This window comes from Ranitomeya imitator, chromosome 1 (assembly GCF_032444005.1).
Source record: "Ranitomeya imitator isolate aRanImi1 chromosome 1, aRanImi1.pri, whole genome shotgun sequence".
NCBI classification, from domain to species: domain Eukaryota; kingdom Metazoa; phylum Chordata; class Amphibia; order Anura; family Dendrobatidae; genus Ranitomeya; species Ranitomeya imitator.
In genome coordinates, this window is record NC_091282.1 from 913,595,189 (window position 1) to 913,620,615 (window position 25,427).

The window sequence follows — 25,427 nt, forward strand, 5'->3', positions numbered from 1 at the left end:
CCAGCACCAACAGAAGAGGCATCCACCTCCATGATAAATGGCTTATCAACATCGGGGCGATGAAGAATGGGAGCGCTAGCGAAGTGTGACTTTATAGAGATAAAAGCCTTGGAGACCTCCTCAGACCACAATTTGGGATTCGCCCCCTTCTTGGTGAGGGCAACCAAGGGAGCTACCAAAGTTGAGAAATGCGGGATGAACTGGCGATAATAATTGATGAACCCCATAAAGCGCTGCACCGCTTTAAGAGAATGGGGTTCCTGCCAGTCCATCACAGCCTGTAGTTTGGCAGGATCCATAGCCAATCCCTGGGCTGAGATGATGTAGCCTAGGAAAGGTAAGGACTCCTGCTCAAACATACACTTCTCCAACTTGGCATAGAGGGAGTTTGCCCGTAGGAGGTCGAAGACTTTGCAAACATCTCTCCGGTGGGAGTCAATATCTGGAGAGTAGATGAGAATATCATCCAGATAGACTACGACCGAGGTGGAAAGCATATCCCAGAAGATATCGTTCACAAAGTCTTGGAAAACGGCTGGGGCATTACAGAGCCCAAAGGGCATCACCAGATATTCATAGTGCCCATCCCGGGTGTTAAAAGCCGTCTTCCATTCGTCCCCTTCACGGATGCGAATCAGGTTGTAAGCACCCCGCAGATCTAATTTAGTAAATACCCTTGCTCCACGAAGCCTATCGAACAGTTCAGATATCAAAGGCAAAGGGTATTTATTCTTAACGGTGATGGGGTTAAGACCCCTGTAGTCTATGCATGGACGCAATTCCCCACTCTTCTTCTGCACGAAGAAGAACCCTGCCCCAGCAGGTGACACTGACTTCCTGATGAACCCTCTTGCCAGATTTTCCTGGATGTACTGTGACATTGCCTCCGTCTCCGGGAGAGATAGCGGATAGACTCGACCCCGGGGAGGCTCAGCACCAGGCAAGAGGTCAATAGGACAGTCATAGGGGCGATGGGGCGGAAGGGTCTCCGCCGCCTTTTTGGAGAATATGTCTGCATACGACTAATACTGCTTGGGGAGAGAGGAAAGATCTGCGGGCACCTCAGTTGTAGCTACCTGAACGCACTCCCTCTGACACCTACCCCCAACAAGATTCACCCCATCCCAGAATTCTGCCTGAGGACCACTCGATATGAGGAGAGTGGTACCGTAGCCAAGGTATTCCCAACAGGACTTCATCAATTCCCTCTGGAATGATGAGCAGAGAAATAATCTCCTGATGAGATGGCGACATGGACAGAGTAAAAGGGATGGTCTGGTGAGTTATCTGTGAGGGCAGAGTCGACCCATTCACCACTCGTACCGTTACAGGTTGAGCTAGCATAACCAGAGGTATTGCGTGGCGTTGGGCGAAGGCAGAAGACATAAAATTGCCCTCCGCCCCAGAATCCACGCAGAGCTCTACCAAGTGGGAGAATGAGCCTATAGTAATTGTCCCCTTAAAGGACAATTTAGAGGCAAACGTCGCCGTGTCTAGTGTACCTCCACCTACGACCACTAGACGCTGACGTTTCCTCGACCGCTGAGGACATCTGGTGGCTAAATGTCCAGACTGCTGGCAAACATGACAGACCCTGAGTGCACAAGCGGTCCGGGACTTAGGTCCCGCTTGTGACACTTCCCTGGCCTCATGTGACTCAGGAACCAGGACCAGAGATTCCAGAGGTTTGGCGAAAGTAGGAGCCAGCCGAAACCTCTGCCTACACTGGGCTCGCTCTAACCTCCGCTCGTTAAAACGGAGGTCAATTCGAGTGGAGACTGTTATTAACTCCTCCAGTGTGGCAGGAATCTCCCTAGTGGCCAGAGCGTCCTTTACATGGTCAGCCAAGCCCCTCCAAAATATGGGGATAAGAGCTTTATCCGACCATTCCAGCTCAGATGCTAAAGTGCGGAATTGGACGGCAAAATGACTGACCAAGGACTCACCCTGAGTTAATGCCAGCAGTTGGAGCGCAGTGTCATGGGTGACTTGAGGTCCTAAAAAGACCTGTTTTAAAGTGCTCAAAAACAGAGGAGCACTCTGCACCACATGATCGCCACGCTCCCACAGCGGCGTAGCCCATTCCAACGCCCTGTCCGACAATAGAGACACAATAAATCCCACCTTAGCCCGCTCTGTGGGGAAACGTGCAGCCAGAAGCTCGAGATGAATAGAGCACTGACTCACGAATCCCCTACAAAATTTGCTATTACCAGAAAATTTTTCTGGCAGCGGGAGGCGAGAAAATGTCGGAACAGGGGTGGCAATGGACAAAGTTGCTGCAGCCACGCTGGCAGCCTGTACAGCAACTGCGGTAACATCCACAGCTGAGGTTGCGCTCTTGAGAGCCGCCAACCTACCCTCCAGCTGCTGTATATACCGCAGGGATTGCTGTTTGTCCGTCATCACTAGCCAGACCCTGGCGCTAGTGTAATGTTAGGGCTAGCGGAACGCACCAAATAATAAGACTGATAGTGTACGGTGCGTTCGTAGCCCGGGGTCCACCGTACAGAGATGGAACCTGCTGCTGAGTAATGACGGACTATATGGCGGTACTCATAAGTATACACGCGTGGGTTAAACTTCACCCAACATGAAGGAAGCGATCCTGTTGCGTCACAGGATCGCGGTACCGCACATAGAAGGCGAGCAAGCAGTCAGCGAACTTAACCCCAACTAGGATTGAAGTCCGATTAGACCACTTGCTGACACAACACCGCAACAGGGTGTGTTAGGCAACTCTTATAATTAGAGCACCGAAGTGCGTCACTGTGCCGTGCTGGCAGGCACCACTAAGCACCCAGACGTGGGTCAGGAAGCACTACTGGTGCGTGGCGCCGCACTGGCGGTCACAGCAATAGACGCTAATACGTGTGTGACACGTTGAGTGATTTGTCGGGCGCTAGATAGCAGCCATACTCCATACGCGAACAGTCATACAATAGGGTAGGGGTATTTAATGAACGACTTGCACTCACAACAAACACACGTATTCAATTGTACACTAGCGCATGGCCGTGCGGTCATGCGCAGTTTATATAGATGCAGGACAGGAAGTGGCCACAGAAACTTTGCCCTTCCAGGGCCTGCCAAGAAGACCAATGGAATGCGCTGCAGAGCCAGAGCACATGACCCTCGATCTCCAACGGGAGATCTTGCTCTGGGCATGCTCAGTGTGCGCAAACAAGGACTTAGTCCCAGGGAAGTCCGCTCGCCGCTGACCAGCACTGACTTTAATGGCAGGAGCTGAAGAAGCAGCAGTAACTCTCTGTACAGAGTGAGAGCGAGCAAGACACTGGGAGCGACGTCCCTGCTGAGCAGACTCCACTGCGGCTGGAGGAGAATGGGAGACCATAGCGGAGACGGATCGAGATTCCCCCTGTGCAGCAGAGGAAACTCGACTCCTAACATTACCCCCCCCCTAGGGCCCCCCCCTCCTTGGGCCTCGCTGCGCTCGAAGGCAGCAATGAGCTGTGGGGCCCGAATGTTTTCAGCAGGCTCCCAAGACCTGTCCTCTGGACCATAACCCTTCCAATCCACCAAATAAAACTTTTTGCCGCGTACCACCCTGCACCCCAAAATAGCGTTCACCTCGTAATCGTCCGTAGACGAACCCGATGTCCCGGCAGATGACTCGGAAAACCGGGACATGTATACGGGTTTCAAGAGGGACACATGAAAGGTGTCGGTGATACCCAAGCGTGGAGGAAGAGCCAGGCGGTAGACCACAGGATTAACCTGTTCGAGAACCTTGAAGGGACCCAAGTAGCGAGGAGCAAACTTAGTGGACTCAACTCGCAGCCTGATGTTACGGGCGGAGAGCCACACCAAGTCGCCAGGAGCAAAGGTCGGAGCGGGGCGCCGATGAACATCGGCGGAGGACCTCATTCTCTCCTTGGAGGCCCTGGCATCCTGCGTGCGATCCCAAATGTCCCGTGCCTCCACAGCCCAGTCTGCCACCCTGGGATCAGCGGAAGACACAGGCATGGGCACAGGAACACGAGGATGCTGGCCGTAATTTAAGATGAATGGAGTCTGACCGGTGGAGTTGGCTACGGCATTGTTAAGTGCAAACTATGCCCACGGTAGCAAGGATGCCCAGTCATCCTGTCTGGCAGAAACAAAATGTCGCAGATATGTGACCAAGGTCTGGTTGGCCCTTTCTACCAACCCATTCGTCTCGGGATGATATGCCGAAGAGAGATTTAACTCAATACTGAGTAGACGACATAGCTCCCTCCAGAATCGAGACGCAAACTGGGGACCCCGGTCACTAAAAATTTTGTCTGGCATACCGTGTAAGCGAAAGATATGCTTGATAAACAAGACAGCCAACGCCCGTGCAGATGGTAGCCGTGGAAGAGGCACCAAATGCACCATTTTGGAAAAATGATCGGTGATCACCCAGATAATGGTGCAATTACGAGACTTGGGTAAGCCAACCACAAAGTCCATCCCGACCATCTCCCAGGGCCTGTCAGCCACGGGCAGAGGATAAAGCAACCCAGCTGGCCGTTGCCGAGGAGTCTTGTTCCTGGCGCAAGAGACACATGCCCGAACGTACTCCGCGACATCACGAGCCATATGCGGCCACCAGTATGTCCTCGCCAGTAACTCTCATGTCCTTTTAGTACCAAAATGTCCACCCACCCTGGACGAGTGCGCCCAAGAGAGAACCTCCGATCGCAAACTAGATGGAACAAAAGTCTTGCCCGGGGGCACAGACTCCAGCGAAACCGGGGCCACGGTTCTCAAACTCTCGGTGGGGACAATAAGCCGAGGCTCCTCCTCCTCCTCCGCAGATGACACAACGGAGCGAGAGAGAGCGTCGGCCCGAATGTTCTCCTCCCCAGAAAGGAAATGGAGGGTGAAATGAAACCGGGAGAAGAACAAGGACCATCTGGCCTGGCGAGAATTCAACCGCTGAGCTGTCTGCAGATACACCAAATTTTTGTGATCTGTGAAGACTTGGAAGGGAAAACGTGCTCCCTCCAAGAGATGTCTCCACTCCGAGAAAGCCAACTTCATGGCTAGCAACTCCCTGTCCCCGATGGAATAATTCCTCTCTGCTGGTGCAAAGGTCTTGGAGAAAAAGAAGCAAGGATGCTTCCGACCTTGAGCATCCTTTTGGAAGAGGACTGCTCCAGCACCAACAGAAGAGGCATCCACCTCCATGATAAATGGCTTATCAACATCGGGGCGATGAAGAATGGGAGCGCTAGCGAAGTGTGACTTTATAGAGATAAAAGCCTTGGAGACCTCCTCAGACCACAATTTGGGATTCGCCCCCTTCTTGGTGAGGGCAACCAAGGGAGCTACCAAAGTTGAGAAATGCGGGATGAACTGGCGATAATAATTGATGAACCCCATAAAGCGCTGCACCGCTTTAAGAGAATGGGGTTCCTGCCAGTCCATCACAGCCTGTAGTTTGGCAGGATCCATAGCCAATCCCTGGGCTGAGATGATGTAGCCTAGGAAAGGTAAGGACTCCTGCTCAAACATACACTTCTCCAACTTGGCATAGAGGGAGTTTGCCCGTAGGAGGTCGAAGACTTTGCAAACATCTCTCCGGTGGGAGTCAATATCTGGAGAGTAGATGAGAATATCATCCAGATAGACTACGACCGAGGTGGAAAGCATATCCCGGAAGATATCGTTCACAAAGTCTTGGAAAACGGCTGGGGCATTACAGAGCCCAAAGGGCATCACCAGATATTCATAGTGCCCATCCCGGGTGTTAAAAGCCGTCTTCCATTCGTCCCCCTCACGGATGCGAATCAGGTTGTAAGCACCCCGCAGATCTAATTTAGTAAATACCCTTGCTCCACGAAGCCTATCGAACAGTTCAGATATCAAAGGCAAAGGGTATTTATTCTTAACAGTGATGGCGTTAAGACCCCTGTAGTCTATGCATGGACGCAATTCCCCACTCTTCTTCTGCACGAAGAAGAACCCTGCCCCAGCAGGTGACACTGACTTCCTGATGAACCCTCTTGCCAGATTTTCCTGGATGTACTGTGACATTGCCTCCGTCTCCGGGAGAGATAGCGGATAGACTCGACCCCGGGGAGGCTCAGCACCAGGCAAGAGGTCAATAGGACAGTCATAGGGGCGATGGGGCGGAAGGGTCTCCGCCGCCTTTTTGGAGAATACGTCTGCATACGACTAATACTGCTTGGGGAGAGAGGAAAGATCTGTGGGCACCTCAGTTGTAGCTGCCTGAACGCACTCCCTCTGACACCTACCCCCAACAAGATTCACCCCATCCCAGAATTCTGCCTGAGGACCACTCGATATGAGGAGAGTGGTACCGTAGCCAAGGTATTCCCAACAGGACTTCATCAATTCCCTCTGGAATGATGAGCAGAGAAATAATCTCCTGATGAGATGGCGACATGGACAGAGTAAAAGGGATGGTCTGGTGAGTTATCTGTGAGGGCAGAGTCGACCCATTCACCACTCGTACCGTTACAGGTTGAGCTAGCATAACCAGAGGTATTGCGTGGCGTTGGGCGAAGGCAGAAGACATAAAATTGCCCTCCGCCCCAGACTCCACGCAGAGCTCTACCGAGTGGGAGAATGAGCCTATAGTAATTGTCCCCTTAAAGGACAATTTAGAGGCAAACGTCGCCGTGTCTAGTGTACCTCCACCTACGACCACTAGACGCTGATGTTTCCTCGACCGCTGAGGACATCTGGTGGCTAAATGTCCAGACTGCTGGCAAACATGACAGACCCTGAGTGCACAAGCGGTCCGGGACTTAGGTCCCGCTTGTGACACTTCCCTGGCCTCATGTGACTCAGGAACCAGGACCGGAGATTCCAGAGGTTTGGCGAAAGTAGGAGCCAGCCGAAACCTCTGCCTACACTGGGCTCGCTCTAACCTCCGCTCGTTAAAACGGAGGTCAATTCGAGTGGAGACTGTTATTAACTCCTCCAGTGTGGCAGGAATCTCCCTAGTGGCCAGAGCGTCCTTTACATGGTCAGCCAAGCCCCTCCAAAATATGGGGATAAGAGCTTTATCCGACCATTCCAGCTCAGATGCTAAAGTGCGGAATTGGACGGCAAAATGACTGACCAAGGACTCACCCTGAGTTAATGCCAGCAGTTGGAGCGCAGTGTCATGGGTGACTTAAGGTCCTAAAAAGACCTGTTTTAAAGTGCTCAAAAACAGAGGAGCACTCTGCACCACATGATCGCCACGCTCCCACAGCGGCGTAGCCCATTCCAACGCCCTGTCCGACAATAGAGACACAATAAATCCCACCTTAGCCCGCTCTGTCGGGAAACGTGCAGCCAGAAGCTCGAGATGAATAGAGCACTGACTCACGAATCCCCTACAAAATTTGCTATTACCAGAAAATTTTTCTGGCAGCGGGAGGCGAGAAAATGTCGGAACAGGGGTGGCAATGGACAAAGTTGCTGCAGCCACGCTGGCAGCCTGTACAGCAACTGCGGTAACATCCACAGCTGAGGTTGCGCTCTTGAGAGCCGCCAACCTACCCTCCAGCTGCTGTATATACCGCAGGGATTGCTGTTTGTCCGTCATCACTAGCCAGACCCTGGCGCTAGTGTAATGTTAGGGCTAGCGGAACGCACCAAATAATAAGACTGATAGTGTACGGTGCGTTCGTAGCCCGGGGTCCACCGTACAGAGATGGAACCTGCTGCTGAGTAATGACGGACTATATGGCGGTACTCATAAGTATACACGCGTGGGTTAAACTTCACCCAACATGAAGGAAGCGATCCTGTTGCGTCACAGGATCGCGGTACCGCACATAGAAGGCGAGCAAGCAGTCAGCGAACTTAACCCCAACTAGGATTGAAGTCCGATTAGACCACTTGCTGACACAACACCGCAACAGGGTGTGTTAGGCAACTCTTATAATTAGAGCACCGAAGTGCGAACTGTGCCGTGCTGGCAGGCACCACTAAGCACCCAGACGTGGGTCAGTAAGCGCACTACTGGTGCGTGGCGCCGCACTGGCGGTCACAGCAATAGACGCTGATACGTGTGTGACACGTTGAGTGATTTGTCGGGCGCTAGATAGCAGCCATACTCCATACGCGAACAGTCATACAATAGGGTAGGGGTATTTAATGAACGACTTGCACTCACAACAAACACACGTATTCAATTGTACACTAGCGCATGGCCGTGCGGTCATGCGCAGTTTATATAGATGCAGGACAGGAAGTGGCCACAGAAACTTTGCCCTTCCAGGGCCTGCCAAGAGGACCAATGGAATGCGCTGCAGAGCCAGAGCACATGACCCTCGATCTCCAACGGGAGATCTTGCTCTGGGCATGCTCAGTGTGCGCAAACAAGGACTTAGTCCCAGGGAAGTCCGCTCGCCGCTGACCAGCACTGACTTTAATGGCAGGAGCTGAAGAAGCAGCAGTAACTCTCTGTACAGAGTGAGAGCAAGCAAGACACTGGGAGCGACGTCCCTGCTGAGCAGACTCCACTGCGGCTGGAGGAGAATGGGAGACCGCAGCGGAGACGGATCGAGATTCCCCCTGTGCAGCAGAGGAAACTCGACTCCTAACACCCCCAAGTGTTTCACTACAGTTTGTAACGCAGAGCCATGAAAATTAAAAAAAAAATCTTTCGCCCCCAAAATTATTTTTTAGCCCCCAGTTTTGTATTTTCCCGTGGGTAAGAGGAGAAATTCGACCCCAAAAGTTGTTGTCCAATTTGTCCTGAGTACGCTGATACCCTGTATGTTGGGGGGAACCACCGTTTGAGCGCATGGCAGAGCTCGGAAGGGAAGGAGCGCCATTTGGAATGCAGACTTAGATGGAATGGTCTGCAGGCGTCACATTGCGTTTCCAGAACCCCTAATGTACCTAAACAGTAGAAACCCCCCACAAGTGACCCCATATTGGAAACTAGAACCCCCAGGGAACTAATCTAGATGTGTTGTGAGAACTTTGAACCCCCAAGTGTTTCACTACAATTTATAACGCAGAGCCGTGAAAATAAAAAATCCTTTTTTTTCCCACAAAAATTATTTTTTAGCCCCCAGTTTTGTATTTTCCCAAGGGTAACAGGAGAAATTGGACCCCATAACTTGTTGTCCTATTTGTCCTGAGTACGCTGATACCCCATATGTTGGGGTAAACCCCTGTTTGGGCACACGGGAGAGCTCGGAAGGGAAGAAGCACTGTTTTACTTTTTCAACGCAGAATTGGCTGGAATTGAGATCGGACGCCATGTCGCGTTTGGAGAGCCCCTGATGTGCCTAAACAGTGGAAACCCCACAATTATAACTGAAACCCTAATTCAAACACACCCCTAACCCTAATCCCAACAGTAACCCTAACCACACCTCTAACCCTGACACACCCCTAACCCTAATCCCAACCCTATTCCCAACTGTAAATGTAATCTAAACCCTAACTGTAACTTTAGCCCCAACCCGAACCCTAACTTTAGCCCCAACCCAAACTGTAGCCCTAACCCTAGCCCTAACCCTAACCCTAGCCCTAACCCTAGCCCTAACCCTAAAACTAGCCCTAACCCTAGCCCTAACCCTAACCCTAACCCTAGCCCTAACCCTAGCCCTAACCCTAGCCCTAACTAACCCTAACCCTAATGGGAAAATGGAAATAAATACATTTTTTTAATTTTTCCCTAACTAAGGGGGTGATGAAGGGGGGTTTGATTTACTTTTAGAGCGGGTTATTTAGCTGATTTTTATGATTGACAGCCGTCACACACTGAAAGACGCTTTTTATTGCAAAAAATATTTTTTGCGTTACCACATTTTGAGAGCTATAATTTTTCCATATTTTGGTCCAGAGTCATGTGAGGTCTTGTTTTTTGCGGGACGAGTTGACGTTTTTATTGGTAACATTTTCGGGCACGTGACCTTTTTTGATCGCTTTTTATTCCGATTTTTGTGAGGCAGAATGACCAAAAACCAGCTATTCATGAATTTCTTTTGGGGGAGGCGTATATACCGTTCCGCGTTTGGTAAAATTGATAAAGCAGTTTTATTCTTCGGGTCAGTACGATTACAGCAACACCTCATTTATATCATTTTTTTATGTTTTGGCGCTTTTATACGATAAAAACTATTTTATAGAAAAAATAATTATTTTTGCATCGCTTTATTCTCAGGACTATAACTTTTTTATTTTTTTGCTGATGATTCTGTGTAGCAGCTCGTTTTTTGCGGGACAAGATGATGTTTTCAGCGGTACCATGGTTATTTATATCTGTCTTTTTGATCGCGTGTTATTTCACTTTTTGTTCGGCGGTATGATAATAAAGCGTTGTTTTTTGCCTCTTTTTTTTTTTTTTCTTACGGTGTTTATTGAAGGGGTTAACTAGTGGGCCAGTTTTATAGGTCTGGCCGTTACGGACGCGGCGATACTAAATATATGTACTTTTATTGTTCTTGTTTTTTTATTTAGATAAAGAAATGTATTTATGGGAATAATATTTTTTTTTTCATTATTTTTGAATATTTTTTTTTATTTTTTTTTACACATTTGAAAAAATTTTTTTTTACTTTTTTACTTTGTCCAAGGTGGGGACATCACAGATCGGTGATCTGACAGTTTGCACAGCACTCTGTCAGATCACCGATCTGAGAGCAGTGCAGGCTGCTTCACAGTGCCTGCTCTGAGCAGGCTCTGTGAAGCCATCTCCCTCCCTGCAGGACCCGGATCCGTGGCCATCTTGGATCCGGGTCTGGAACAGGCAGGGAGGGAGGTAAGACCCTCGCAGCAACGCGATCACATCGCGTTGTTGCGGGGGGCTCATGGAAGCCCGCAGGGAGCCCCCTCCCTGCGCGATGCTTCCCTGCACCGCCGGCACATCGCGATCATCTTTGATCGCGGTGTGCCAGGGGTTAATGTGCCGGGGGCGGTCCGTGACCGCTCCTGGCACATGGTGCCGGATGTCAGCTGCGATAGGCAGCTGACACCCGGCCGCGATCGGCGGCGCTCCCCCCGCGAGCGCCGCCGATCGCGCTGGACGTACTATCCCGTCCATGGTCATGGGGGCCCACCCCACCTCGACGGGATATTACGTCCGATGTCAGAAAGGGGTTAAAGATTTTTCTGTATTTTCATGACTATGAAAATTGTACATTCACACTGAAGGCATCAAAACTATGAAGTAACACATATGGAATTATATACTCAACAAAACAGTTTTTTGGTTTCTATTTTGCATGTGAAATTATTTTGGTTCCAATATAAACTGTTTTGTAAGGTGAAGCATTTTTTTATGATATGTCAATTACTGTTTACTTAATGTCGCCAGTATATTTCCAATATCTTATAATAATGATGTCGCTCCATGGAAACTATACGTGCTACAGAAAAACTAGATACATTTTTGAAATCAGGACAAAAAGATGATTGAGAAAAGTACAAAGTCACGTGTGATGATTACAAAAAAAATATTTTTTTGAAGACCTGTGTAATTTTTATGTCTTATTGTTCTCAGCACATTCTACTACGTAATGAAAAAAAGATATGGGACTGGAACATTTCATTCAGTGATATCTAGGATGTGGTATTTTAGTGTTCTCTTTTTTTTTATATACAGTATATACTGCTCAAAAAAAGGGAATACTGAAATATAATATCCTAGATATTAGTGAATGAAATATATATATATATATATATATATATATATATATATATATATAGTACAGGCCAAAAGTTTGGACACACCCTCTCATTTAAAGATTTTTCTGTAGTTTGATGACTATGAAAATTGTACATTCATACTGAAGGCATCAAAACTATAAATTAACACATGTGGAATTATATACTTAACAAAAAAGTGTGAAACAACTGAAATTATTACTTATATTCTAGGTTCTTCAAAGTAGCCACCATTTGTTTGATGACTGCTTTGCACATTCCTGGCATTCTCTTGATGAGCTTCAAGAGGTAGTCACCGGAATGGTCTTGAATCTTGAAGGAGTTCCCAGAGATGCTTAGCACTTGTTGGCCCTTTTGCCTTCACTCTGCGGTCCAGCTCACCCCAAACCATCTCGATTGGGTTCAGTTCTGGTGACTGTGGAGGCCAGGTCATCTGACATACCACCCCATCACTCTCCTTCTTGGTCAAATAGCCCTTACACAGCCTGGAGGTGTGTTTGGGGTCATTATCCTGTTGAAAAATAAATGATGGTCCAACTAAATGATGGTCCAACTAAACGCAAACCGAATGGAATAGCATGCTGCTGCAAGATGCTGTGGTAGCCATGCTGATTCAGTATGCCTTCAATTTTGAATAAATCCCCAACAGTGTCACCAGCAAAGCACCCCCACACCATTACAACTCCTCCTCCATGCTTCACGGTGGGAACCAGGCATGTAGAGTCACCTTTTCTGCGTCGCACAAAGACACGGTGGTTGTAACCATAGATCTCAAATTTGTACTCATCAGACCAAAGCACAGATTTCCACTGGTCTAATGTCCATTCCTTGTGTTCTTTAGGCCAAACAATTCTCTTCTGCATGTTGCCTGTCCTTAGCAGTGGTTTCCTAGCAGCTATTTTACCATGAAAGCCTGCTGCACAAAGTCTGCTCTTAACAGTTGTTGTAGAGATGTGTCTGCTGCTAGAACTCTGTGTGGCATTGACCTGGTCTCTAATCTGAGCTGCTGTTAACCTGCGATTTCTGAGGCTGGTGACTCGGATAAACTTATTCTCAGAAGCAGAGGTGACGCTTGGTCTTCCTTTCCTGGGGCGGTCCTTGTGTGAGCCAGTTTCTTTGTAGCGCTTGATGGTTTTTGCCACTGCACTTGGGGACATTTTCAAAGTTTTCCCAATTTTTCGGACTGACTGACCTTCTTTTCTTAAAGTAATAATGGCCACTCCTTTTTCTTTACTTAGCTGCCTTTTTCTTGCCATAATACAAATTCTAACAGTCTATTCAGTTGGACTATGAGCTTTGTATCCACCAGACTTCTGCTCAACACAACTGATGGTCCCAACTCCATTTCTAAGGCAAGAAATCCCATTTATTAAACCTGACAGGGCACACCTGTGAAGTGAAAACCATTCCCAGTGACTACCTCTTGAAGCTCATCAAGAGAATGCTAAGAGTGTGCAAATCAGTCATCAAAGCAAAAGGTGGCTACTTTGAAGAACCTAGAATATAAGACATATTTTCAGTTGTTTTGCACATTTTTGTTTAGTATATAATTCCACATGTGTTAATTCACAGTTTTTATGCCTTCAGTGTGAATGTACAATTTTCATAGTCATGAAACTACAGAAAAATCTTTAAATGAGGTGTATCCAAACTTTTGATCTGTACTGCATATATACAGTATATATATAAACACACACATATATAGTGCTCAGTATAATACATATATTAATCATTATTTTACTTGTATATACGCATTTGTTTACATATAATACATGATTATATCCTTGTCTTTATGCATTTGGATTATTATTTGGATATGAGATGGGAATTCTAAGGAGAGAACACAGAATGAATCAATGCAGACGGAATAAGCCACAGTGTGCTGTGACTGAAGATAAGACAGTGCAGGTGACATCCAGGTGCATGGACAAGTGATGTGACTGCTCTGCATGGCTCTCCTATTATTGATCTATCATGTCATTATCGGCGTTAATCTATTATTAACTATTACTTACCAGTAATTCTGTCCTGAGATCTAAACAAGCACCCTGGAAGCTGTGACAAGTGGGAGCTGTCTTGTCCTCTCCTCCCAGGATGCTGAAGCTCTCAGCATCTCACTAATGGAAAAGGGAGGTGCAGGGTTAATCACTCCCACCATCCATGCAGTTCTTTCACAAATCTATGACGTGAGTGTTTCATCATCACAAGCTCCACTACCAGCAACAAAAAGAAGGGAGGTGAAAACGTGGTGATGTGCAGCCAGTGCACTGCTGCTTATATCTGGAGCTGCTGGAGGAGCTCCTGCACTGGACAACAGCTGCTCCCTCTGCAGCCTGGAGCGGAGGAGAAGAAGGAGAAGCTCACACAGGTTTCTTCCCAAAAGACCTATTACTTATAGTGGAGGAGACCTGCACCTGCTGCTGGAGAAGAACATCTACACATCCCTCATTACAGGTAAGGACAGGCACCTATTCTGCAGTCACTACTTAGAAAGTCAAGCTCCAGACACATGCTCTGGGCTGAGAAAAGTACTTGCAGCAATGAGACATTTCTACTTACTGTCAGCTTCCTGCTTCCAATGAATAGAGGAGAGGATTTTAGTTCTTCCATGGCTCGGTGTCCTGCTGAACTTGCTTGTGTTGTCCTTGAGATTCACTCCATGCTTTGAGGTGGAGATGTGGGATGGGAGGTCCTCTGAAAATTAATAAGCAGTTTGTAGTGATGCAGATGAGCTTCTCAGAACACTAGTATTCCAGTAATATGAATGCATCCAATGTCATGGCTGGAATAGTGTGTGTGTTCTGTATTACTATGAAGAATTCCCATAGAAACGACTAGAGGCACTTATGGCAAATTGCTCTGCTACAATGTGTGGGGATCATTTGTGGGATCACTTGCTATTAAAATGAGCAGACATGGTTTTCACAAACAGTCACATTGTGCCAGCCTGGCACAGTCCACGGTACACTCTAGGTATTGGACGGAGCAATGTTACAGTGTGACAGCGGACGTCAGGCATTGGAGGTGGCAGCTGAACATGTCAGTGTGTGGTGCAATGCTGATAGACTGAATTGATGGTAAATGTCGGAGAAGTTTCTTTGCAGATGTCTCAAAGCCTTAGATACTGAGATCTAACAAGCTGAACATATATATATATATATATATATATATATATATATATATATATATATATATATATACACATACAGTAGATAATGTTTGCCACACACAACAAGTGTTACTAGATGTCCCCTAAACAATTCTAATTATAATATGGTGGCATCATTCACATAGGGCAATAAATATCAAATCATTATAACTATCCGACTTTTCGAAACTGTAAATAGGGTCAAATCATATAGTAATTTTCATTGACTCAACCTTTCATCTACTCTATCCCAAATCTATCTATCTATCTATCCCATATCTATCTATCTATCTATCTATCTATCTATCTATCTATCTATCTATCTATCTATCCCATATTTATCTATTATATATCTATATCATATCTATCTATCTATCTATCTATCTATCTATCTATCTATCTATCTATCTATCTATCCCATATTTATCTATTATATATCTATATCATATCTATCTATCTATCTATCTATCTATCTATCTATCTATCTATCTATCTATCTATTTATCTATCCCATTTCTATCTACAGCTCTGGCAACAATTAGAGACCACTGCAAAATTTTCAGTTTGTCTTGATTTTTTCTCTTCATAGGTATATTTTTTAGTAAAACGTAAATTGTTCTTTTATTCTATAAACTTCTGACAACATGTCTCCGAAGTTCCAAGCAATAAATTTTGTTATTATTTTCTAAAAATGAGAAATGGTCATGTGGGGGTTGCCTGGTTGCTAGGGAATCCAGACATGTACTTATGCTGGCTAACAGATGTAAATCATTCAGCTGTTGCAAGAAAAACTAAAACTCCGAGCACTAAAAAATACTTGGAGGACCCCCGAGCGTGCTCGAGAAATCTCGAGTAACGAGTATGTTCGCCCATTACTAATAGGTATCTATCTATCCATCTATCAAGCACACAGGATACAGACATCACTTCCAATATAGTAAACTGTATTTAAACCTTTATCGTCTATTAAGGTGGGTTCAGATAAATAGGATAGAGCTTCTTGTCCCTCTTGGTTCATTTTAAGGCTGAATTTGAGCACCCCTAGAAATGTAAAAATCAATATAATGAAATGATTGGTTCATTCTTGCAGATATTTTTTTCTCATGTTATTTCCAATTCTGTCACTTATTCCACAATTGTTCCTTGGCAACAGAATAGAAGCTGTCGCTTTGTCAGTAAACACTGTTATTGAGGAAAATAATTCAGCTTGTAGCATGTTGCTAAGGAGCAACTAACAGAATGTGGTATATGGAGACGATTAGTAAGATTACGTTTATATTTGGAGCCATGTTCACATTTGGCTTTTTTGCATCTCTTTGTTTCCATAGTAATGTTACCCACATGCGCGACATGTTGCTTTCAACTTAACACAGCTTTTACGATATGGCGCGACACTGATCACTGGGTGACACTAGGAACATTAGCAGGAGAAGGACTGAGAATTGTATGCAATTTTGTCTTTTTTATTAACTTTTGTTCTAAGGTTTACATTTATAAAGCATTTATGTCTTGGACATTTCCATGTGGCACCTGACTTCACAATATCAATGACAATCTTATTGAGCAGAAGGCTAATGTCACCAATTTAAGGATGTTAATGAGAGTTAGTGCAAATCAATTAGCAGAACCCCATCCATCGGCCACGTCAGTTGTCAGTGACCCTGAAGAGGAGATCTGAGAATTGCCTCGTACATGGCGACATCTCCAGCTCCTCTGTTGATTAGCTGGTCTGGTGTGACATCATCGTTGAGATGCGAAGCCAATGTCACATCGTTTGGCTGACTAATTAAAGGAAGAGCTGTGGATACTGCCACGTTAGAGGCATTTCTTAGAGCTCCTGTCCAGCAGAAACAGATTAGCGATGTGGCCCACGGACCGGATCCTGCAATTCAAACTTTATCAACTTTATTTAACTTTAAAAAAAAGTGTTTTGATGCCTTTAGTAAATTAAAAATTCCAGAGCAAACGTTCATGGTCTCCAGTGCATATCACATGGGCGGCTGGCTTCTAATGGCAGCTTTATTTTTCACATGGCCCTAAGTCATTTTAAGCCTCACACAGGACTTGCTGAAAAAAATCAATATGATTTACCAACTGAACACAGAAAACAGCGACAAAGAAAGAAATTGTTCTTACCTAAGGTTTATGCTTGTTTTAAAGTGTAGAAGAATCCCACAACACATGAGAAAACCAGGCGGTAGCCCAATGCCTGACCCAGTAATCTCTGCTTAGACAATAGTAAGCTTTGAGTGCCTTTTATATCAGCAATTATTCCACTGTTTACTAAAAATTGCTATACAATAAATGTTATGTAGGAGTTTGCGAAATGAAAAATTCTAGGCTTTTTTCCGGTCGATGCTAGAATAGCTTAATACAGGAATGTCAATATTGCAGTATATGCCATTGGATGGGATTTATCAGTACTGGTGTGGTGGATATTTCTATATTGTCTTTAGGTAATATTCAGGCTCTGGCTACATGGCGATATTGGCAGTGGATACAGGACCATAGTAAGAAAATTGCAAAAATTCTGAACCAGTTGGATTTTTTTCACTTGCTGTCAAGGTCGCAGTACCTTAAGGCTATGTGCACACATTCAGGACTTCTCGCAGAAAATTCCTGAGAAAAACCTGAAATTTTCTGCAAGAAATCCGCAAGAAATCTGCATGCGTTTTTTGGTGCGTTTTTGATGCGTTTTTTTCCGGACATTTCCCAATGCATTTTGTAGTGGGAAATCCACAAAAAAAACGCAGAATTAATGAACATGCTGCATTTTTTACCGCGATGCGCATCATGTGCACAAAACATGCAGAATTCATTCTAAATGATAGGATGCTTATTGTATGCGTTTTTTTTGTGGTTTTATAGCGTTTTTATTGGGAGAAACCGTGAAAAAAGCGTGAAAAAACAGCAATGTGTGCACACAGCCTTAGGGTTACAATGTGATTAAATTTATGTGCATTTAGCTGAAATGCTGTAGAGATATACATCGATTTTTAGCTGCCTTCCATGTAGATGCTATGGATATCAGTGTTATATTCTAAAATTAAAGTAATCATGTTTAATACAATTACAGCCACTAAGCAGCCCATAAAGATCATAATATGGGTGCTTAGAACAAAGCATGTGCTACTTTGGCCAGTCGTAGTGGGTAGAACATGACCTCTGAATGGTATAGCATAGTCCTGGCTATGACTTTACTACTTCTTTGCAGTCATATTACTTTCTTCTAAACTCACATGTTTGTTACTTTAAGGATCAGTTTAGTGGATGTATTAGAACTTACTAGTTAACCTAATTTGGGGCATAATAAATTCTGCTTATATGCTATGGTACTGTATGCAGAGGACACTTTATATAACATTATTGTTCATTAATTAATATACATTTACATGTAAAGCGCCATGGAATAAATGGCGCTATAACAATAAATAATAATAATAATAATAATATTCTATATAATAGATTAACTCCTTGTTGAATTAATTTCCTGCCATTCCAACATGTTAGTATTATATTTATGTGAATTACCGTATGTTACTATTAGCATGGCATAGCACTCAACAGTTTAGCCCATCTCCCGGAAAGAAGATCATCTAGATCTCTCCCTAGATGGAGTCATAAAGATGCAATTCCTCCTCCCATTACTCTTATTTCTTGTATTACGTGTCTACTGGAAGTAGGAAGACTGGATAGATTTTAATTAAGATTTACCAAAGATTTTACATTTTTAATTAGTCCAGTAAGTATTCAGTTGTAATGATATTGCCCAACTTATAGCTCTGTAGAACTAAAGGGATCTGCTGAATAGTCCTCAAACTAATGAGCCACGGTAGCAATTCTTACAAGCTTAGAAGGAGCTGGTATTCCTTGTAAAGATGCAGCCGGTAATGGCAATTCTCAATGGCATAAAAAAGTATGCAATATAGCTTTACTTTATAATCCTGAAATCTTACAGGTTGCTGCTAAAGACAAGACAAGGAAGACAGACAAAGACAATAACTAAGACAATAGACAATAGACAAACAAAAGACAATAAAGACAATGAATCCTAAATGAATTTCCATCCTTAGTCATGCAATATATCCGCTGGGTCAATATAGGTCAATTTTTGTCGCCTTGACTTTGTAGTCACTATTTGTAGGCAAAAAAACAAAACTCATATCGGAAAACGAGCTGGAAATCTCTCCTTACTGAAGTGTGATCAGAGTGACTTGTTGTTGGAAGGGAAGAAAAGGTTAATTACCTTAAAAGTGTGGTCATTTGTACATTATTATTCAGTTGTGCTTTGAAAGAAGACTAAGGCTACTTTCACACTAGCGTTTTCTGCAATCCGTCACAATGCGTCGTTTTGCAGAAAAAACGCATCCTGCAAAAGTGCTTGCAGGATGCGTTTTTTCCCCATAGACTTGCATTGACGACACGATGTATTGCCACACGTCGCATCCGTCGAGCGACGGATGCGTTGTGCTTTTGCGGACCGTCGGGAGAAAAAAACGCTACATGTAACGTTTTTTTCTCCTGACGGACCGCTTTTGCCGACTGCGCATGCTCGGCCGGAACTCCGCCCCCACCTCCCCGCACCTTACAATGGGGCAGCGGATGCGCCAGAAAAATGCATCCGCTGCACCCATTGTGCAATGCAGCAAACGCTAGCGTCAGAATCTCTCCCCCGACGCATTGCGACGGGGAGATTCCGACGCTAGTGTGAAAGGAGCCTTCTATGTCTAGCGCTTTCCTAGCAAGGCTGATGCGACTAGATGGTCACACATTGAGATTTCCACGTGATATTTACTTTTTTTTCAGCATACTGGAAATGGGGATCAAACAGAAGGGTAAATTGTTTCCTGCTGAGGTTCTCCTTTAACTTTAGGAGTATTTATAATGGGTGTCACTGCCAAACCAATTATTACATCTGGTGTTAGAGTTAAGGAGTTTTAGGTAGAATTCACAAAAATTCTACAGGTTTGCATGAACGTGCTACTGAAAGCTTTTCAGTGTTTGATACTCAGTCATTAATGAGTAGTGTTGAGCATTCCGATACCGCAAGTATCGGGTATCGGCCGATACTTGCGGTATCGGAATTCCGATACCGAGATCCGATATTTTTGTGATATCGGGTATCGGTATCGGAAGTGTAAAATAAAGAATTAAAATAAAAAATATTGTTATATTCACCTGTCCGGCGGCCCCTGGACATCAGCGGGAGGATCCGGCGTCCGGCACGGCTTCTTTCTTCAAAATGCGCGCCTTTAGGACCTGTGGAATGACGTCCCGGCTTCTGATTGGTCGCGTGCCGCCCATGTGACCGCCACGCGACCAATCAGAAGCCGCGACGTCATTCCTCAGCTAAAGTCCTAGAATGAGCGCCTTCTAGGACCTGAGGAATGACGTCGCAGCTTCTGATTGGTCGCGTGGCGGTCACATGGGCGGCACGCGACCAATCAGAAGCCGGGACGTCATTCCACAGGTCCTGAAGGCGCGCATTTTGAAGAAAGAAGCCGTGCCAGACGCCGGATCCTCCCGCTGATGTCCAGGGGCCGCCGGAGAGGTGAATATAACAATATTTTTTATTTTAATTCTTTATTTTACACTTTAATATGGATCCCAGGGCCTGAAGGAGAGTTTCCTCTCCTTCAGACCCTGGGATCCATGAGGATACATTCCGATACTTGATGTCCCATTGACTTGTATTGGTATCGGATATCGGTATCGGCGATATCCGATATTTTTCGGGTATCGGCCGATACTATCCGATACCGATACTTTCAAGTATCGGACGGTATCGCTCAACACTATTAATGAGGCATTCTTTATTCTTACATCTTACTATTAACTTGGCTGTGTAAACCAAAATATTCATTATTCTGTACTTATAGTAAAATCATTTGTTACTACTTTGAAGGAAAAAGGTAATGTAATCATTTTTCATGACCTAGCCGTGTTGCAATATTTTATGATACAGTCCTTTGGTATGTTAAATGCCAACAACCATTTCTTCATTGCAAATGTTTAGAAGTGGCTTAAAGGGAACGTGTCACCATGAAAACACAGTCCAATCTGCAGGGACCATGTTATAGAGCAGGTGGAGCTGAGCAGATTGATAGAGAGAAGATTCAGTATAACTTGTATATTAATCATTTTATCCTCTGCTCTTTCTGGGATTTTCAGTCCAGTAGGCCGTCCTATTAATGACTGACAGCCACCCTTTAATGCACACTGATAGGACCGCCCACTGGACTTAAAATCCCAGAAAGAACAGAGATGTAAATGACTAATACACAGGTTATACTGAATCTTTTCTCACTATACTATATGAGTCTAATCAGTTGCTCCTGTCATGCATTTCATGGTGACAAAGATTACTGATTGGAAAACTTCACATACTTGTGAAAATTGTTAGTCTTGTAATGATCAGCAGTTGAGAAAAACAGAAACTGATTTTTTTTTTATTTAGCAAAACTTTTACTGTTTAATGTAATCAGATTTGTGGCTCACTTGCAGTCTAGGTAACAGAGTGACTGCAGAACTAAAACACGGCAATAACATTAAGAAAGACATGTAAATTAAGAGTATATTTAAAGATGTGCAAAAAAGCTGTGGCTGTAATATGCCTTTTGCTGGTGATCAATATGCATATGTATGTAAGTTCAGAACTTATGAGATGCAGTATTCTTATATCTTGATGCAGACAAATACATTGATGCTGAGAGCACCTCATAAACCATTCATTGCAGCAATCTATTTGTCAAGCTGGGTATCTGTATCGATTTTTTAGATTTTGCTGCATTGTGACATGGGAGCAATGCTAGAAAATGCTACATCTGTGTGTTATGAAGGCACAAAAGCGCACAGAGAGGTAAAAAAATACTCTGTTGTAAAAAAAGTCACAGTAAATCAGCAAGTGCCAGTCAAAAAATGAAAAAATACAAAAATACAGGGTATTTAGTTAATACTTTTTTTGCAAAAAAAGTATGTTAAGCTGCTCCACCAATCGCCAAGGTATACCCATAATGGAGCAGCTTAACATACTTTTTTTGCAAAAAAAAGTATTAACTAAATACCCTGTATTTTTGTATTTTTTCATTTTTTGACTGGCACTTGCTGATTTACTGTGACTTTTTTACAACAGAGTATTTTTTTACCTCTCTGTGCGCTTTTGTGTCTTCAAGTTCTTTGGTGGTGTGAACAGGTTTCTACAGACTTGTTCACTGTGCAAGTAGCCCATGTGTTTTTGGTTTTATCTGTGTGTTATGGTATGTTATGTCTGCTGTGTACTGTCACCTGTGTGCTGAAACTCAGTAGTATTATGCTAAAAGCCTTGTTTTCTTCGGAAAATGATCACAGCAAAGCCTTTTGTAGCAAAGGGAATTACATCTTAATATCTAGAAAAATATTCTGGCATGTATACACATCTATTTACTCAAATAAGGCAAACAATGAAATAATTATTTGTTTAACCACATTTCAATTTGTGTCTTTTTTGGGGAAAAAAAGCAGCGTGGTAAGCGATCAAGAAAAATTCAGAGTTCTGTAAATTAGAGTAAATGGATACATCAGGGGGCATGTTTGAGTACCATTTTTGGAATAAAGATGAGAACCCTCACAGATGTAATGCTTTTTTTATGTGAACCCAGCATTATACTAAATGTATGTTAGTTTCATTTTATGTGAGATCTGTGACAAATGTGCAGTAAATATGTGTCAAATTATAGGCATGATGAAGCAAGAACTAGATATATGGAAGATACAGGATTTCATTGGCTGGCATTTGTATGGCTGAAGTTACTGGTGGCTATCTTGGGTCAGTATGCTGTGCCATAGGTGTATTTCCACATAATGTTAGCATTAATGACAGCATGAAAGGAAGTTTTTCCCACTATTATAAATTAGACACAAGCAGATGGCTCAGACAGGGGAGGATAAAAAACTGTGAAGCTCAGAGAGTTGCCTATTCCATAGATAGCTACTGGGGGTAAGTATCACTCAAGGAGGAGCATAAGAGCCTAATTCAGAGCTGTAATCAGTGAAATTTTTCCCAGGTGGAAGACATTAGTCCACCCACGGGGGTAAGGCCATTATAAGAAAGTGAGTATTCCACAGCAAATGGAAGCATAGGCGATCATTCCTGACTACATCTGCATCTGTCAGACAAGCCAAAGATTAGTCACCTATCAGGATTAGACATAGAGTTGCCTTTAAGCTGATTACTGTGTATGAAAAAGAGAGCAGTGTGAAAGACTGCTAGGAAAATGGGTCCTAGATTGGTAGGCCACAAGTGTGTGCAAAGTTCTAGACAAGTAACAGCAGGAGTTTGATGCCAAGAAAGTGACCTTTAAAAGGGATGTGAAAAGCACAGCAATAGTGTACTGATTAGAGATGAGCAAACCTTTCAAGGTTCAGTTTGGATCGGCGAACGTCCTGATGTTCGCTGAAAGGTACAATGGGAGGCAAAACCAAAAGCATGAACAACACCTTCAGTGGAGTAAAAAGCTGCTAAAACAGCTCAAATTAAGGGCAGACATTAGGAAATGTGCCATCAATTGACCTATCAATTGCACTATAAATAATAAATAAAGCTTAACATGAGTTCCCGTGTGTTTGTGATAACCAGCCAGGCAAAACTGACAGCTGCAGATGGCAACTCTCAGCTGTCAGAGTTAGAATGGCTGGTTATCAAGAATAGACAGGTACCCATTCATTTTTGATAACCAGCCAAGCTAAAGCTGACAGCTTTGTGGCAGGTATTTCCAGGCTGGTAAGGGGCCATGGATATTGGCCCCCACAACCTGCAGCCACCACAGAAAAGGTGCATCTATTAGATTCACCAATTCTGGTGCTTTGCCTGGCTCTTCCCACTTGCCCTGTGGTGGAGGCAAGTGGGGTTCATGTTTGTGGGGTTGATGTCACCTTTGTATTGTCTGATGACATCAAGCCCACTACTTAGTAATGGAGAGGCATCTATATGAAGCATTGACCCCTCGCAGACTAATAACATCACCTCTCAGCTGCCCCAAAAATGGCACATCCATAAAATGCACCAAATTTGGCACTTAGCCTCGCTCTTCCCTCTTTCCCTGGTGTGGTGGCAAGTTTGGTGATAGTTGGGGGGGTTGATGTCACCTTTGTATTGTCAGGTGATATCAAGCTCAGGGGATAGTAATGGAGAGGTGTCTATAAGATGCCCCCATTACTAACCCCATAGTCATATTGTATTAAAAACACATACAGCCAGGATGAAATTCTTTAATTGATAGAATGACACAGTCTCTTTTAATGAATGTAAATTAAACCATAATTACATCATCACCCAGTCCATGGAAGCCATTGTCTCCTGTAACAGAATTAATTTAATAAGCAACAATATTCCTCACTTGTCCGTAGAGAAGATAATAATAAATAATAATCTAAATTCCCTATCAGTATGTCTTTGGAATGTGGGAGGAAACCGGAGAATCCGGAGGAAACCCACGCAAACACAGGGAGAACATGCATCCTTGCAGATGTTGTCCTTGGTAGGATTTGAACCCAGAACCCCAGCGCTGCAAGACTGCAGTGCTATCCACTGAGCCACCGTGCCATATAATTCATTTTTCCCTCAATGGGCTTAGCTCTGCTACATCTAGATGGCAGACTGCATTGTTTGCATGATGCAACTATACAGCCTGCCATCCAGCAGAGATACTGAGCAGCATGTGTCTCGCAGTGTGCTCCTATAACCTGACTGATGTCACAACGAGCGTGATAAAGTTCTCATGCTCATGGTACCATCAGAAAGCTCCTAGGAGTTTACAGCCAAGGATCTCAGTTAAACTCATTAACATCAGTGAGAGCGCCGTTACAATTTTTTCCCACAGTGCTCGCACTGATGTTAGTGAGTTGAACTGAGTTCATTGTCGGTGAACTCCCAGGACCTTTCTCATGCTCGCGGTGACTTCAGTTAGGTCATAGGAGTTCACCGTGAGATACTGAGCAGTGGTAGCACATGCTGCTCTGTGTCTCTGCTGGATGGCAGGCTATGTGAATATATAGATCTCACTGCATACATCAAAAGACTCCATTACTGCCTGCTGCTGCGTATTTTATATATACATTGATGCAGGTATTCGTGGCTAGGATGGTTTTTTTTGCACCTTATACCTGCTAATTTACTATAAAGCAATCCAAAGCCCACTTTTTTCTACATTTACTTGCTTGGTCACACTGCAGACTACAGCCAGGTCATTTCAATACAAGAGTGTGAAAATCTAACAATTTAAAAAATGCGCAGAAAATTTTGCTGACCAAAAATCTTTAGCTGGCCCAAAAATATTTAGCTACAGTTTTTATATTTATCACTGTGATTTGTACGTCACACGCATCGCATATAATTGCGCTAAATATTTTACAATTTTAGTACTCAAATATTTTTTTTAGTGTGATAGCCTACTTATTGATACAATTTTGGTGGGCCCCAAAAAATCAAGGCCACATTTTGATCAGTCTGTTATCTCCGTTAGATGCCCGGTTTATCTGTGGTCTCCAAATACTTGCTTTTCAATCATACACTCCAGTTTTTTACCTCTCTGCTACCCTTGTTCTATGCAGTATTTTGTGGCTAAAAAAAATTAAAAAACTCCAGGCCACATATCGAAACAGTCTGTTATCT

General features: G+C 44.2%; 1 protein-coding gene and 1 long non-coding RNA gene across 2 annotated transcripts in view; one reads left to right on the forward strand and one right to left on the reverse strand.

The window, feature by feature from the left end:
* Nucleotides 1-13,716, reverse strand: part of LOC138654790 (uncharacterized) — a 72,521-nt gene extending 58,805 nt beyond the window's left edge. Inside the window, exon 1 of the long non-coding RNA XR_011316468.1 lies at nucleotides 13,647-13,716. This is a non-coding gene — a long non-coding RNA (uncharacterized lncRNA). The remainder of the gene's footprint in view (nucleotides 1-13,646) is intronic.
* NPFFR2 (neuropeptide FF receptor 2) overlaps nucleotides 13,445-25,427 on the forward strand; it is a 317,674-nt gene continuing 305,691 nt past the window's right edge. The window contains exon 1 of the mRNA XM_069743512.1: nucleotides 13,445-14,085. The gene's annotated coding sequence lies outside the window, so the exon portion shown is untranslated. The remainder of the gene's footprint in view (nucleotides 14,086-25,427) is intronic.